Source organism: Cyprinus carpio, chromosome A6 (genome assembly GCF_018340385.1).
Source record: "Cyprinus carpio isolate SPL01 chromosome A6, ASM1834038v1, whole genome shotgun sequence".
NCBI lineage: Eukaryota > Metazoa > Chordata > Actinopteri > Cypriniformes > Cyprinidae > Cyprinus > Cyprinus carpio.
Window position 1 is genome coordinate 17,940,315 of NC_056577.1, and position 16,889 is coordinate 17,957,203.

The window sequence follows — 16,889 nt, forward strand, 5'->3', positions numbered from 1 at the left end:
TTTAAGCACTTATATGCCAAGTTTCAGCTGCAAAAGTGGCCTTTTTGTGTATGTAAAGCACACATTGTCTCTCCCGCCACATTGGCATTGCTGTATAAACAGGAAAATAATAAGGTATTCAGAGGCAGTGTGAACAAGAATTAAATAACATGTAAACACCAAGCTGAGCAGTACACAGTAAGAAAATGATCATTCACTTATTAAACTCTCTATTATGTCTGTCTCTTTCCTCTTCTCCGCTCCATCCTAACCATCAGCTGTGTGAAGACCTTTTCACCAAGATTAATGGCAAAAATACCGATAACAACATGTCCTATTCTGTGGAGGTAAGATCTTGGCCAAGCCTTTTTTTTCTGTTTCAAATCTTTGTGCAGCTTAATTCCAAAGCAACTTTATGTACGGCAGTTTTGATGAATCTGGGCCCTGTTATCACAGTTATTGTGATAAAAAAAAATTTTTCATTGTACATTTTGTATATGATTTTTTGTTTTAATTCTCAATTAGAGTATTTTTTTTTGGCTTTTTACAGTCTATTATTTTCGTCCCTTCAGGTTAGTTATATGGAAATTTACTGTGAAAGAGTACGAGATCTTCTGAACCCAAAAAACAAAGGAAATCTGCGTGTGCGAGAGCACCCATTACTGGGCCCGTATGTTGAGGATCTTTCCAAACTCGCCGTCACATCATATAACGACATTCAAGACCTGATGGACTCAGGGAATAAGGCTAGGTATTCTATTCTATTCTATTCTATTGTTATGAAGTGTTCAAATCATATCTGTATGACTGTAATTACAATTTTCCAACAGTTAAAAACTATTCATGTACATTACTGTTCAAAATTTGGGCCAGTAAGATTTTTGTTTAAAAGACATTAATATTGTATTAAGCCAGGACACCTTAAACTGATTAAAAGTGACAGTGAAGACATTTAAAATGTTTTATATTTTAAAAACTAAATTGAGAAATTTAAATAAATACTGTTCTTTTGAACTTTCTAATTATCAAAAAAAAATTATTTTAGAATTTTATGAAAGTTTATGGTGCAATGAAGCCTAAATGGATTCTGCCACAAAAACTAAAGATAGTCACCTGACCTAAACTCATTTTTGAATTCTGTTCAAGAAGCCATTTTATTTTAGCCAGTTTACATTCTATAGCCAGGTGCATTGCTTTTCTTTATACTTAAACATTTAGCAAGAGCAAATAGAGGTGATTTAATGTAGTCATCAAATTATATGCTGTCTTCTAAAAGCCGTACATGGATATTTTGAGATTTTGAGGGTTGCCATAGAAACAAATCATTTCTGAGTCTGAGGACATGATCAGCTTAAAGTAGAATCTCAGAGCTGCTACAATGTGGCACAATGTGGCACAATGTGAAAATGTTCTGTTTTGTTCTGTTCTATTCTATTCTGGCTTCTAGAAATAACCAACAACAGCCTTTTTGCTGCACAGACCTTTAGTCTCACTCCTCAGTACAGTCCTGGTCACATTTGTTGTTTTTTCAAGGCCACATTGAAAGAAAAACAAACAAACAAATATTTATTTATTATACGGGCTTATCATCATGGAAACAAATGGACCATTTAATTCCAGGTGGCATTGTGTTAGCGTCAGTCAACGGTTCTCTAATCTCTAAGGTGTTGAGCTGCACCCCTGCCAATACACTACACTTTCCTCCTACACTATACAGTACATTTAGCCTGTTATGTAAGTTGATGTTTGGCACAACAGACGGCAGCTAATTAATGGAATAAATAATTAGGAGGTCTAAAATTTTGTGCCCCCCCCCCCCCCAAAAAAAAAGGAATGTACTGTGCAGTGTTGTCACGCTACGCTGCCAGAAGGAACACTGAGTCAAGAATAATCAGGAGAGTTTTATTAAACCAACACAGGCGGAAGACACACATACTGACTTGTAGACCCAATCAACACAGACTGAAAGGACATGGGTTTTAAAGACAGGCTAACGAGGGACTAAGGAGACACACCTGGGAACTAATCAGACACACCTTGGAACTAAGAAGTCTTAAATGCTCACAAGACATGATCAAAAATACAGTAAAAATTGTCTTACAATTTTAAAATAAATGTCTTTCTATGTGTTTTAAAATGTTTTTTTTTTTTTTCCTGTGATGGCAAAACAGAATTTTCAATAGCCATCACAGCATCAAGTAACAAAATAACATTTCTTATTATCAATGGTGAAAACAGGTTTTCTACTTCCTTTCTGAATGACTATTTATAACAAAAATTGTACTGCCCCCAAATGTTTGAATAGTACTGTACATTAGAGATGGGATCTAAATACATCAGGAAAACATTGTGTTGACTGTTAAACTTCAGTTCAGGATCAGGAATCAGATGATTCACAGAAGTAGAAGTTAGCGCAAATGCTGTAATATGATTTAAAAGAGACCTGTGAAAAACTCTAAATACACCAGCACTTCCTCACATAGATTGGGAGTCCTGAAAACTCAATATGAATTACATTTCTGAATGGTGAAATTCTGTTATCCAGGACTGTAGCTGCCACTACCATGAATGAGACCCCCCAGCAGCCGTTCACACGCTGTCTTCAAACATCATCTTCACCCAGAAGCGTTATGACTCTGAGACAGGACCAACACTTCAGAAAAGGTACATGCTGCTGTTGCATATTACTGACCCTGTCAGTCACAATAAACAGCTCTGTTTAGAGTGAGAGGTTAGGCCACTTGTCTCCACCCTTATACAAGGCTGTATGGATGACGTTTGACATTGGGAGGTTTTTTTTGTGTGGGGGGGGGGGGGGGTGGGGGTATTGGGAAAGGTGATATGGGCTTGTCCATTTCTCAGCATGTTCATTATTGACCTCTCCTGAACTTTTCTGGCAGGTCAGCAAAATCAGTCTGGTGGATTTAGCCGGCAGTGAGAGAGCTGATTCCACTGGAGCCAAAGGCACACGGCTCAAGGTGACTATCTATCTATCTATCTATCTATCTATCTATCTATCTATCTATCTATCTATCTATCTATCTATCTATCTATCTATCTATCTATCTATCTATCTATCTATCTATCTATCTATCTATCTATCTATCTATCTATCTATATATATATTAGCTCTCCAAGTCCACTTCCTATCCCCCATTGTCTGTTGACCTTTCATGCCCTCTATTTAACTCCCTCAGTATCTACAGTACATCTATCTTTTATAACATTGACAAATGTCTCTCTCTCTTTCTCCCTTTATTCTGTAATTCTCTCCACCATTACTTCCTGCTATCAGTGCTCAGAGAGCATGCTGGCATTTTGACCAGTACTCCACTTCATTCTAGTTTGGAATTGTAATTCTATTTTCTACCTAATCTTTTCTTCCCAGGAAGGGGCAAACATCAATAAATCACTCACCACCCTGGGAAAAGTCATTTCAGCTCTGGCAGAGGTGGTAAGTGTTTTGTTGTGCTGTGAGCCTTGAGGATGTCTGCATAAAAAGTTCAATGTGTGTCAGTTTAATCACCTGCAATTTATCTTATCACTTATTTTTGCAGGATTCTGGCTCAAACAAGGTATAACACTATGACACATCTATCTATCTATCTATCTATCTATCTATCTATCTATCTATCTATCTATCTATCTATCTATCTATCTATCGATCTATCTATCGATCTATCTATCGATCTATCGATCTCTCTCTCTCTCTCTCTGTCTGTCTATCTATATTCTATCTAAATATAACATAATGTAATATAATATAATTTTTTTATTTTTTTTTTTCACACAGAATAAAAAGAAGAAGAAAGTAGAAAGTTTTATTTCCTTACAGGGATTCTGTACTGACCTGGCTACTGAGAGAGAACTTGGGTATGTATCAGGGTGTTCTGTCACATGAAACAGGATTTTCATGTATTGTCACTCTGAAGTACTTGACCTTTGACCTTTGCAGGTGGCAACTCTCGCACCGCAATGGTGGCGGCTCTCAGTCCTGCCGATATCAACTATGATGAAACCCTCAGTACTCTCAGGTATTCTGCTCCAATAAAACACCAGTTTTCTCTGAGGTTGGTAATGAGCTAGTTAATGAGCTGAAGGGTACAGCAGTATGTTACAAATTGAGAATGTTCCTGTACTCTCTTAACACACCTGCCTCCCAAATGCACTTCAAAGATGCTGGTGTGCAGTAATACCACTGAGCAAAGTAATTGGGCACCTGTCAGTGTCTGTGTGTGTGTATGTGTGCGTGTGTGTGTGTGTGCATTAGAGTCTCTCTAAAATCTTTTTTTTTCATTATTATACAGTATGTGTATATATCTAATGCAACAGCCATAAGAAAGCAGCATTATTAAAACACACTTTTACATATATTACCATTTGTTTATTCTTCTTTACCATCTGTCCACTTTGTATGTGATTCAGGGTATGCAGAGACAGGGCTAAGCAGATCCGTTGTAATGCTGTGATCAATGAAGATCCTAATAACCGCCTGGTGCGTGAGCTGAAAGATGAGGTGTCCCGTCTGAAGGACCTCCTCTATGCCCAGGGCCTGGGTGACATCATCGAGAGTAAGACCATTTGCTTTTTATCTGCTCTGCCTTCATTTCATCATAAGTATTTTATCAGACAGCTTGCGACCACTTTTGTTTTTATGGTACTGAGACATGCATTACTGGATAAGTTTTATTGTTCTGTTCCAAATCCTAGTAAGCTGCCTGCATACACAGAGCTTTTTTAAGGCATCACAGATGGCAACAGCTGTTCAAAAAAAAAAAAAAAAAAAAAAAAAACATTAGAGAACTTAAGTAGGCTGCCTTCTAAGCTCATTTTGGCCATATTTTAAGGAAATGTGTTTGCATGAAGAGGTGAAACACTGAAAAAATGAATCCAAAATGGTGGGTGAAAGATAGAAATGTTGATTAAATATATACTAGCTATAGTTCACTCAGTACTGAAAGTATCAACGGAAAAAAATCAGTGTTACAGTTGTTTATTTTAATCATTTTAATTTTAATAATACAGTTGTTTTAATTTTAATTGTTAATATTTGTGTTTGCTATATTGTTATATTTATTAGAGTATCAAACTTAGCTTATCAACATGCTAACATCAAACTTTAAACATCAGTTGAGTCTCAGTGTTGAGCACTACTTGTGCACCCACATGAAGTTGCTGTCAACATAAAGTATTCAAAATCGATCACTCTTGATATTTCATAACAGCTTGCAAGGTTTTGGATCAGAGCTCTTATGTCTCTATAAGATGGAAGAGATTTGCAAATATAATCATGGATGGTTAAAATGAAGTATTAATAGTTTATTATAATTATTCACAGTGCTTCACACACACACACACACACACACACACACACACAAGAGCATACTGAAAAAAGCACATGCAGATGAGTTAGAGCATGACGAGCAAAAATGTACACTCTTTTAAAAAAACTCACATTGATTCACTGGGTCCTCTACTCTTCCCTGTGCATTCCTAACTCTATTTCTTCTAATCACTCGTTTCTTTTCTCATCCTATCGTCTCTTGATGGTGATCCCAGCGGGGAAATGCCTTAGAATAGAGACGATCTGGAGTCCAGCCCTCTGGGTTTGGTACAATTCAGTGTCAAGTGACTTTCAAACGTCTAATTCAGATTCAGAATTTCCTCTTAGCTCTTAGTCTTTTTGTGTCAAACAATTCGTCTCACGTTCTTCTCTCTCTCTTTCTCTTGTTTTCTGTTCAATTGGATATCTTTTATATATATATTTTTTTTTATTCCTCTTACTCTTGTTTCTTCTTTGTCATTCTTTCTCAGCATTTCGGGGGCCAGTTGAAGATTTTGCTGGTTTGAAATGTGTGTTTCTTGGGCTCTATCTCACTCTCTCTTCTATGCTTTTTCAGTTGTTATGGATAAAGCAGATATCTGCAGCCTCAGGGTCAATTCAAGGGTTTGAGAGAAAATTCATACTCTCTCAATCATACAAAAATCATATCAGAGCCACGTTCATGTCATATTCCGTGAAAGCCTGTAAAATGTTTGTCTGTTAAGGCTATCAAGCTATTTTGTTGTAATTACTATATTTGGTATTTATTTTCGATGTAATATTTGTATTATTATAAATAATTATGCTTTTTCAGTTGTTATGGATAAAGCAGATATCTGCAGCCTTGTAGATATAAGGAAAGTTACATTTGTAATGGACAAAAATAATACAGTGTGGTATTTTGGTGATGTATTTTGGTTATTTGGTTGTTGCTTTGTTTCTAACCCTGGTTGCTGTGGTTTCTGAGCTGAAAGCTGCTTTATCTAGTCTGGTGCTGCAGGGCTGTTTGTTCCTTCTCTCTTTGTCACCGCCTCTTTTTTGTTATCTTTCTCTTTTGGCTTGCAATGCAGAGCAGGATAAATGTTATGTGTTACATATGAACTAACTGATTTCACTCATCCACTTATCTGTCATATTAGTAATGTTCTTCAGTTGCCCTTACACTGTCAGCATTTTCTATATGTTTCATTTAAAGGTGCAGTAAGTGATTTTTTTTTTTAAAACGCTTTTCACCACTGTGTCGGACCGAGTCCCAAAACAAACTCACAGCCAATCAGCAGTAAGGGGCGTGTCTAGTAATGATAGGGAGAAGAGAGCGCTCAGTGAGTGCACAGGAGGGATATTAGCTTATCGACTAAAGATAGCGAGAGATGGCAAAAAAAGAGGCAAAAGTTACAGTGATTTTGCTTTTTCACACAAGTTTTCTGTGTTGGCTTTTGTTTGAATATGCTGCGGCTGGCAGCTATAGCAGATTCCGCCATCGTCGCTGCTAGAGTTGTGTATGTACATGTGGGGCGGAGTTATCAAAATATGGGCGAGGTCCTGTTGGGGTATGGGCGTGTTTGTTTTGGTGCTTTCAAATATCATCATCATTTGGCAACATAAAAAATAGACTTAGTGAAACAAATAGTTTAATGATAATGAACAGGCTGCTTAGTAATGCTTAAGAATTGTGATTTAATGCTGAAATCAGTGGCCTTCCAAAACTGTCTGCACACTTTATCCACACTTACAAATGTATAAATGTCATTTTATTAGATAACTACTTCAAACAAAGTGGCATCTGCATGTGCAGTGTGCTACTTTTCTTTACAATACGTAGTGCTACATTTTGTATTTTAATGCAAGGAAATTCATTATTTTTTTAAGTATGACTTGTGTCTGAGTACTTATGTACATACTGTACAGTTTAATATGCACTGCAGTTCTCCAGGACATGGGAGAAGGATTATATCTGCTTGTATTTTGCAGTGGGAGGGGCTTATATCAGATGTGTGTTTGAGTGACAGTTCGTGTTCTCTGAAGCTTTATGCAGTAGCTGCAGCTTTATTAACAGCTACACATCAAACCCTAAAGCTTCTTCATATCCTATGTAACAAAACTCACATTTAAAGCGAATGATGATGAGGGTAGGCAGGTAGAATTTGTGGTATGGATCTTACCTCTTTACCTCTTATTAAACATGTCACTCTAAAACCTGCAGTTGTTACATCAAGGAACAGTTTCTGTATTTCAAAATTACTTCTGTTGGGGTACGTAATTTGTCATAAGTTGATTTAGTCCAGTGAAATAATTTAGATTTATAGTTAATTTCGATGTTACCGCATTTAGTGCTTTTTATCAGTTATTTAATAAAAAATAAACCTATGTGAAATGGACTTGATATAACATTTCTTTTCTCAGGGTTTTTGTAGTAGATGATGATGGAATACAATCATGCCCAGTTTTCCAAACCAAGAGAATAATTTTCAGATTGGCAGCAACTATTTACATGTACAGTATAAGAGAAGGTAAATGCTACTTACAGCCAATAATAATAATAATAATAAAAATAAAAAAGTAGAATCTTGTTTGCACCAATGTTATTTTAGTGTTATCTATATACTGTTATATTATTCATTCATATTTTGAATTAGCTTTTATTGTTATATTTTCCATATTAGCTGAAGTTTCAGTGATTTTTTTTTATTTTTTTTTTTAGTTTTTTGAACCAATCATTCGTTATAGCTTTAATTGTTTTTTTTATTTCAGTCTTAGTAAGTTTATGTTTTATTTTTAGTTTTTTATTTTTTTTTTTTTATTTTTGTTTAGATTGATTTTTTTTTTTGTTTTATTTTTAGTACTTCAACCTATTTTTTATTAGTTTTTTTATATCATTTGAATTATCGAAAATGATATTCTATTTGTACTATGGATAAATTGTCTGAGTAATGTTGTGTGAAGTTAGTGAAAATTGCCTTTGCTAAAATAAGGTTGATTATTTGCACTTGAAGATATATCACTGGCCAGTTGTGAAAAAATATTTTTAGTGCATCTTTGATCACATTTGCTGTGTGCGTGATGCAGCCATTATTCAAACAGAGATTAATGATGTAGGGAGGGGGGGAGAGAGAAGGGGTTAGTTAATCTCAAGCCTTGCATACACTGGCTCAGAGTGCTGCTTTAAGCAGAGACTATTACCAGAAGTGCCTTTCTCTAGTGTAGATTATGTAGTCCTCTCATATCAGCTGCTATATGTATAACATAGCACATAAATCCCTAATCTCCATCTTAGTTTTGCGTTTAGTCATTCATCACCAGGGGACACGTCTTCTCATGTTTTACCCAAGATACTTGCTTTGTAGCTCTCTTAGGAGTAGTAGCAACGAGTAAGCGATCTGTTGCCATAGCAGCACTGTCAGAGCTGAGAGATGTTATTGTGCCGTAAGTTATCAGAGAAATTACAAAGCCAAACTCTCTGTAGAATATAGGTTTATTCAGTTGTTATATCCGTGTTACATTTCATATGGTATTAGCATAACAGTTCAGCTAGAGATATATGCTATTGTGGTTGGATACAGTAGGTGGTTATTATATGAAATGCTGACAGTATCTCTTAATATGAGAAACGTGGGAGGATATTTCCTGTGTGCAGCTCACAAGAGTTGTGAATGTTGTTTTGTTACTCAGATGTAGGCTGTAAGTTATTTCATGGTCAAATGGTTTTTACGAGAGCATAATGGAGCTGGTAATGGAGGTTTTACTGTGGTCAGCAATGACGATCTCTCTGGTTAGTGATGACAGTAATGAGAGTCACTGGCTTTTAGCAGAAATATGAACTCATTGCTACTACAGTCAACATTTGCTTATATAAAATGTATGTTAATTATGAGAGATGGGATGGGAATAGATACCATAGGGGCATAAAAAGGTATTGGCTAAAAATAGCATGGCATTCTCCAGACAGCATTTATATAGGCAAAAGTCTGTGTAATGCATATTTTCTCTATAACTGTTTCTTAGGTATATTTAACAAATATTTTAGGTATCATTTTAGGATAATATCAAAGCTATGGGCATAAAAGCCCCAAAACTCAATTGGTGATATGCATAAGGTATAGTTCACCCAAAAATGAAAATTCTGTCATCATTTACTCACCTTCATGTCATTCCAAACTCATATGATGTTCTTCTTCTGCACAACACAAAAGAAGATATTCTGAAAAATGTTTTAGCTGTTTTTGTCCAAATAATAAAAGTCAGTGGGTTTTAAGGTCCCAACATGGACATAAAGGTAAACTTTATTTGACTGTATGATACGACAACACAAATCTCAAATGGTCTAATAACATGAGAACTTATTATTAATCAGTGCTTTAATTTGACTTGAGAATAAATGAAGGCTTAATTTAGATCTGTTCTTCATATAAAGTGATTGTGTCACTTCACAAGGTTTATAATATACAAGCTGAATCATATACTGGATTCTTTCTATAGTATCGTTATGTCATTTTTGGGTCATTAACATTTTGGACACCATTAACTTTCATAATATTAACAGCTGAAACTTTTTCTAAATATGTTGCATACAACTTAGTCTGTTGAAAAGGCATTTTGTCAGCTGAACAGTCTGTATGTTTTTAAACAACAGTGCAATCCATTGTACAGTAAACACACTGTGCTTCTGTCCCTCACAGCCTCATTTTCATTCCTGTCAAAAATTGAATATGACATTTGACTAAGGTCTATTGGTATTGTGAGGGAGAAAGAAAATTATTGTTTGATGAGGGAGAGTAAATTATGACAGAAATTTCAGTCGTTTAGCTTAAGTACTCTTTTAAAAGACCAAGAAAGGATTGGCATTTAGGTGGTTTGAATGGACTAACACCATTTTGCTCAACGCACACTAACAAATATAAGAAACTGGTGTCAAATAACAGCTCAGATCAATTGCATGCATGCTTGTTAAATATTTCAGATGTGGCTCTCAGGTTGCTGTCTTTGGATGGCTGTGTGTGTAAACGCTGTAGCTGAAGCCTGCAGTGTTACTTTTTGCGCTTGTTGAGATGGCTGGCGTGTCTCTGTGCTGTCAGGTGCCTGTGCTAGCACTCCTATTTTATTTCAGCTTGTTCCCTTTACTTGGCTTTGACTGTCTGCCTTTTTCTTGTATCTTGGGGCGTTTCTCCTCACATGTGGAAAATCTAATTTCGGGGTCTCTGAATTCAAATTCATTTCAAGCTGCATGTCTTTTTCTGTATTCTTTTACCTCTACCTCTCCTTCCTTCTGCTCGTCCTTTTCTGTCTGCTTTCTCTCTGAACTCTGTTGTCTGTCACCTCCTGCCCCTCTTCCCACCCCCCCGGACCTCTCTCTCCCCTTCCCCCGACAGACATATCCGATTACAAGAAACAATAACAATAGTGGCCAAGCTGTCAATCAAGAGGTGATCTCTCCACAGTGACCAATGCTATGACGGCGATGAGCCCCTCTCCATCTCTCTCCGCCCTGTCCAGTCCGAGCTGGTTCCATCAGCAGCCTCCATGATCGCATCATGTTCAGCCCAGGGAGCGAGGAGGAAGCCATTGAGAGACTCAAGGTGATTGGCATAAAGCATGAAACCCTGAAAAAACTGACTGAAATCATTCAAATATACATCTGACAAACATTTGCCTTATACAACTACACAATAAAGGGGGTCATATCCGTTAGTTAAAAAAAAAAAAAAAAATTCCCTTAGTGTTGATATTGTACTTTAATTAAGTGTTGTTTTTTTGTTGAACTATTACTATTTAATTTTATTTTGATTAGATGAATTTTATATTAAATATAATATATTGTAAAAATGTTAACTTAAATGAAAATGAGAAATGTTGGCTTGGCACCTAACCTAAATAGAATAAGTACTAAAACTAAAATTGAAATAAAATAAAGCTATATAGACATAAAAAACGAATAAAAATGACAAAACAAATTTACTAAAACTTAAATTGAAATTAAAATGAACAAAATAAAATAAAAGGTAATTTAAAATATGAGTTAACACTACAAATGTATAAATATAATACTAAAATAACACTCCTATAACTGTACCTTTGAAGGCTAATTTACTGGTGTGTACCAACTGACACAGATGCAACACTGAATATCGATTACAGTCACTTCTTAAATATTCCATGACCCAACAAACCCCAGCTGAACATGTTAAGTCTGCAAAAAAAAAAAAAAAAAAAAAAACAGTGCTGACCAACAGCAACAGATGCAGTTAGTGGTAAGAGGCAGCAACTGTGGATTCAACAAAAAATGACAAACATGCCTGTTGCTGTTGGTCGGGGTCTAACGGTGCAGTGAGAATTAGCCTTGTGATCACATGCAATTTATGGCTCTGGAAATTGGTTCAAAAGAGAAAGGTTGCAGAAATAAGCTCCTATTAGCAAAGACCAACCAAGCACCTATCATTGAAAACAATAACAAACCCCAAAAACTATATTGTCTAAAGATATAAGTCTCACATTAATAAATGTATAAAACTTACCATAGACTTGGTAGCATATTTTAACTTGATATTGTTTGCATTGCCAATTAGGAAACGGAGAAAATTATTGCTGAGCTTAATGAAACCTGGGAAGAGAAGCTTCGCCGTACAGAGGCCATCAGAATGGACAGGTTTGTTGTATGAAGCCTTATGTGATTGATAGGCAGATTTCCATTATGTGTAAGTTAACATATGAAAAACACCTAAATTGGTTTTCACAGAGAAGCACTGCTGGCTGAGATGGGTGTGGCCATGCGTGAGGATGGAGGAACTGTTGGAGTCTTTTCACCAAAGAAGGTAAAAGATTATAAAGGCTGTAGGGAGAAAACGTGTGCAGGTAGACCACATATTAAAGCTAATATGCTTGCTCAAATAACCAAATAAGCCTGTGATTGTCTTTACGTTCCTCTTCTGGAAGTCCTTGCAGAGAAAACCTCAGCCCATTTTTATAGACACTGTTGGGCTGTTCTCTCCCAATGAGGTTGGTTGCTGTGGATACTGTGTGATTGCCTCCTGATCACTCCTCTTTGACTGTTCTAATGTACCTCTGTGTGTTTTTCCTGTCAGAGCTCTTTTAAATGTGTCTGTGATCTTTATTTAGGGATCTGTTGCTCATTACTGTGATATGAATGTTGATGTGCTCCATTTCCTTCTAGTCTTTATAATAAATTTTGAAGCACTTTGAAGACTTCAGATCTAAAGCATCATGGCCATATGATGCTTTTTTAAAGGCTTTCTGTCTGGAATCTTATGCAAATTTTGTGATATCTAAATCTCAATCGCATGCATTTTGGTATCTAAATTAAAACTTGGTGTAAAGATGGCTGTTTCAGTTTCAAATTGTTTGACTTCTATCTTATTTTCCTCTTTGAAATGGTTGTCTAAATACATTTTGAAAGTGCTCGCAAGGCAGTGCTACACAGATGTTTTGAAAAAAATTTGGCTAAAAATTTGTTTTAAAGTGTTGATTCCAAGTAGTAAACATCTGCACATAATTGTGCCTGAACTGTTTAGTGCATAGACTTCACTGAAACTTTTTTTATCGATAATTGCATCTTTTGTTTTTCTTTTTGCCCCTATTATTCATACTTTAAGAAGTTTTAAAAATCTCTAACTGCATTTGAAAATGTAATGTAAATTTAATGTATACTGAATCTTCTTTCTTACATCTGTTTGCTTACAAATTGTGATCAGTCACATGAGATTTTAGCAATTAGAAAAACAATCCAGTCACTTCACAATGGACAAAAGAAAAAAGTCTTGCCGTATTTTTTTCGTTCAATAAGCCATTTACTCAGATATACATCACAATAGAGAGGAAAAGACTATCAGAGTTTCCATTTCATTCCAAGTATGTCCACTTATAGTTTTTTTTTTTTGTTACATTTAGACTGGAATGAAGGTATTGATTCTAGTATTAAGCTGACAGAAAGCAAGACGCAGTGCAACCTTACTGTGGCGTTTAGCATTAACAGAACCAAATCCAAGAACCTAAACTTACCTGAAACTATTCAATTGCTGCCTCGCAAGCACTGGCATATCATTCAGTAAATATAAAACCTGTAATGTTGATTCGTGCCTTGATTACAGACGCCCCACCTGGTGAATCTAAATGAAGATCCTTTAATGTCCGAGTGTCTTCTGTATTACATCAAAGATGGGAATTACCAGGTTAGTCCCCAATCCAAGCTTCTCTTTTTCTCCATTGTGCATCATAAACCACACATATGTTCTGTTCAGTAGAGTTGGTACTAAGGTGTCTTGATATGTTGCTGTGCTCAGGGTTGGGAGAGAAGATGCCAGCAGAAGACAGGACATTGTTTTGAGTGGTCACTTTCATCAAAGAGGAACACTGCACTTTCACCACACCACTGGACCTGTGGGAGAAGGTTTGTTAATGGTGCACTCCACAAACACACATACTTATACACATATATACTGTTCCACAATCCTTATGGCTGTTCCTTCTGTTTTTACAGCTGTCATTCTTGAGCCATGTTAGGGAGCAGAAACTTATGTCAATGGGAAGAAGAGAGTAACAGAACCTACGGTTCTCAGATCAGGTCTGTTTACACTTTTCCCTCACTTGCTACATTACTTTTTTTTTAAACATTATGGGTTGGTTCAAATTATATAGTTTTAAATTTAATTATTATTATTATTATTATTATTAGTATTATTATTATTATTATTATTATTATTTATTTAATTTATTTTTGTATGGTTTTCATTTTTTTTTTTTTTTTTTATTATTTAAAAATCATTCATGGTTCCATTTTTTTTTTAAAGGTTTATGTATGATTTCATTTTTTTAAATTAATTTATATGTGATTTCATTTTTTTAAATTTGTAATTTTTCATAATCTAACAAATATTTTGCCATTTCAAAATGCTTTTATGTATGTCTTTGCAGAATTAAAAAGTCTGTGTAGTTTTTTTTATTATAATTATTTATTTTTAATTTATTTATATTGATTAAAACTTTTGTAGGGAACCGAATCATTTTGGGCAAGAGCCATGTCTTCCGCTTCAACCATCCAGAGCAGGCTCGTCAGGAACGTGAACGAACCCCCTGCGCTGAGACACCAATGGAGCCTGTAGACTGGGCCTTTGCTCAGAGGGAACTCATGGATAAACAGGGCATTGATATGAAACAGGAAATGGATCAGAGGTAAAGAAAACATGAAGAAAATTCAAGAATAAGTTTAGATGTGACATTTGTGTTGTCAAACTCATCAGCTCTTTGTTTATATAGACTGCAGGAACTTGAGGATCAGTATCGCAAAGAGAGAGAGGAGACCAACAATCTATTGGAGCAACAGAGATTAGTAAGTGACGTAAACAACATGAAGAGCTTAAAATAAAACTCAAAACTTTACAATTTAGTATAATATAAACCTTTTTTTTTACTGTTGATGTTTCACTATACTGTATATCTTTTACAGGACTATGAGAGCAGGTTAGAAGCCCTGCAGAAACAGGTAGATCGTTATTACCCTGATGTGGCAGAGGAAGATGAAGAACCTGAAGAGGAAGGTGACTAGACTGCGAATGGCAAATAATGGTTCATTTTGTTTTTTGAACAGCTTGAACTAATCACTGACTCAGTTTAAATAACTGTGCCTCTTGTATTCAATCTCTTATACTCATAGTGCAATGGACTGAGAGAGAGACAGAACTGGCGCTGTGGGCTTTCCGTAAATGGAGATGTTATCAGTTCACTTCTCTCAGAGATCTGCTTTGGGGCAATGCCATCTTCCTCAAGGAGGCCAATGCCATTAGCGTGGAGCTAAAGAAGAAGGTGAAAGCTTTAGAAAGACCAGAAAGAACTGCATCACTCTGCTAAACCTATCAAATTTGACAACATCATTATTGATTATTGTGCCTAATGTCACTCACAGGTTCAGTTCCAGTTCGTGTTATTGACAGACACGCTTTACTCTCCACTTCCGCTTGACCTGTTACCACCTGAAACAGCTAAAGACCGCGAGAAAAGCCCATTCCCTCGCACCATTGTGGCTGTAGAAGTCCAAGATCAGAAAAATGGAGCCACACATTACTGGACCCTGGAGAAGCTCAGGTAATTTTCACATGTTTGATAGGTGCCCCTATTTATGCCATTTTTAAGGTTCCTAATATTGTGTTTTGGGAGAATTTTACAATAGGTTTACATGTATGCAAATGTAAAAAATGCTTTCAATTTTCTCATTTAAATATCACCCTCATTTTCCAACTATTCTCCACGAATTGAGTCTCTCTAAACCCCTCCTTTCAAATAAAATGAATTTATTTTCACAGCATCTTTTCGACATGATGTTTACCACCACATGAACAAGCTAATGCATTTGAGGGCAGGGTCAATTGTTTGCCGTCAGCCGATGTAGAACATATGCGGTCATTATGCAACTGTGTTTCCCGTGTGACATGAAGCCGTCACAGAAATGGAAGATTTGGATTACTGACTACTCGTTTCGGCTGTTCAGAGTCGATTCTTTCTTTTGAGAGACAATAACTTTACTTATTGTGCACTTTCGGCTTTACAACTTTGCAGATCATTTACATTCAAATTCAGCTTCATTACACACTGCATGAATGGCAATATCCAGAATGGCATAATATGTTCTTCATAATATTTTTAATCATGGAATCTCATGTTTTTAGGATTCAAAGTCTAAGGTAAGGGTAATATCATTTATACATAAAAGTTGTTTGAAAGGCAGCAAAAATAATGAAGGCATTTGTTTTCAGGAACAATAAAAAGAAAAAAAAAAGTCTATTACTTGTAATGAAAATCAAGTACTGAGATATAAAAATACTCGTAGTTGAAGAGAAATCCAGTCACTTTGGGGGTCTCACTGTGTATCTAGTTATTAACGTGTTATAAGTGATGTGTAATGCTGCCCCCTGCAGGCAGAGGCTGATCTGATGAGGGAGATGTATGATCGTGCTGCTGAGGTGCCTGGCAGTGCTCTTGAGGACTGTGACAGTGTGCTGACTGGAGGCGATCCATTCTACGACCGGTTTCCCCCTGGTTCCGTTTGGTTGGAAGGTGAGTTGTAAGATCAGAGCATGGCAAGACAGACCCGCTTGGGATCAGTACAGAATGCCCCTGCACTTTCTGACTACTGTCAGATAAAGACCACATGATCAACAACATTCCTGACAGATTTCTCTTTAAACTATGCTTTTATTTGAATGGCCCACTGAAAGTTAATTCATTTCTCTTATACAAAACAAAATGAGCACTTCTCATTGTGTTTTTTGTACTTATAACAGTAAAGCATCTTACAGGCCAGAACAACTGCTGGAAAGAGAAACTGTAATAAAAGCCGTGGTAAACCTGATCTCTACAGGATATGTAATATTACTTATTCCTCTGAGGAATAAGTCCAGAGTTATTGCCCACACGCTTTTAAAGAGTGCAAGATTTTTGATGCTGCTTTATTCAGAAGAGCATGAAATCGATTTCCCATGCACTTTCAAATGAGGTCACACGCTTCCCTTTACTACCCTGTCTGCTTCAGAGCTGTATGACTTGCTCTTAATCTTGCCTTTACTATATCTTAAAGGATTATTTC

General features: G+C 36.1%; 1 pseudogene; it reads left to right on the top strand.

Moving 5' to 3' along the window:
• Positions 1-16,889, top strand: part of LOC109080405 — a 40,049-nt pseudogene that overhangs the window by 16,100 nt on the left and 7,060 nt on the right.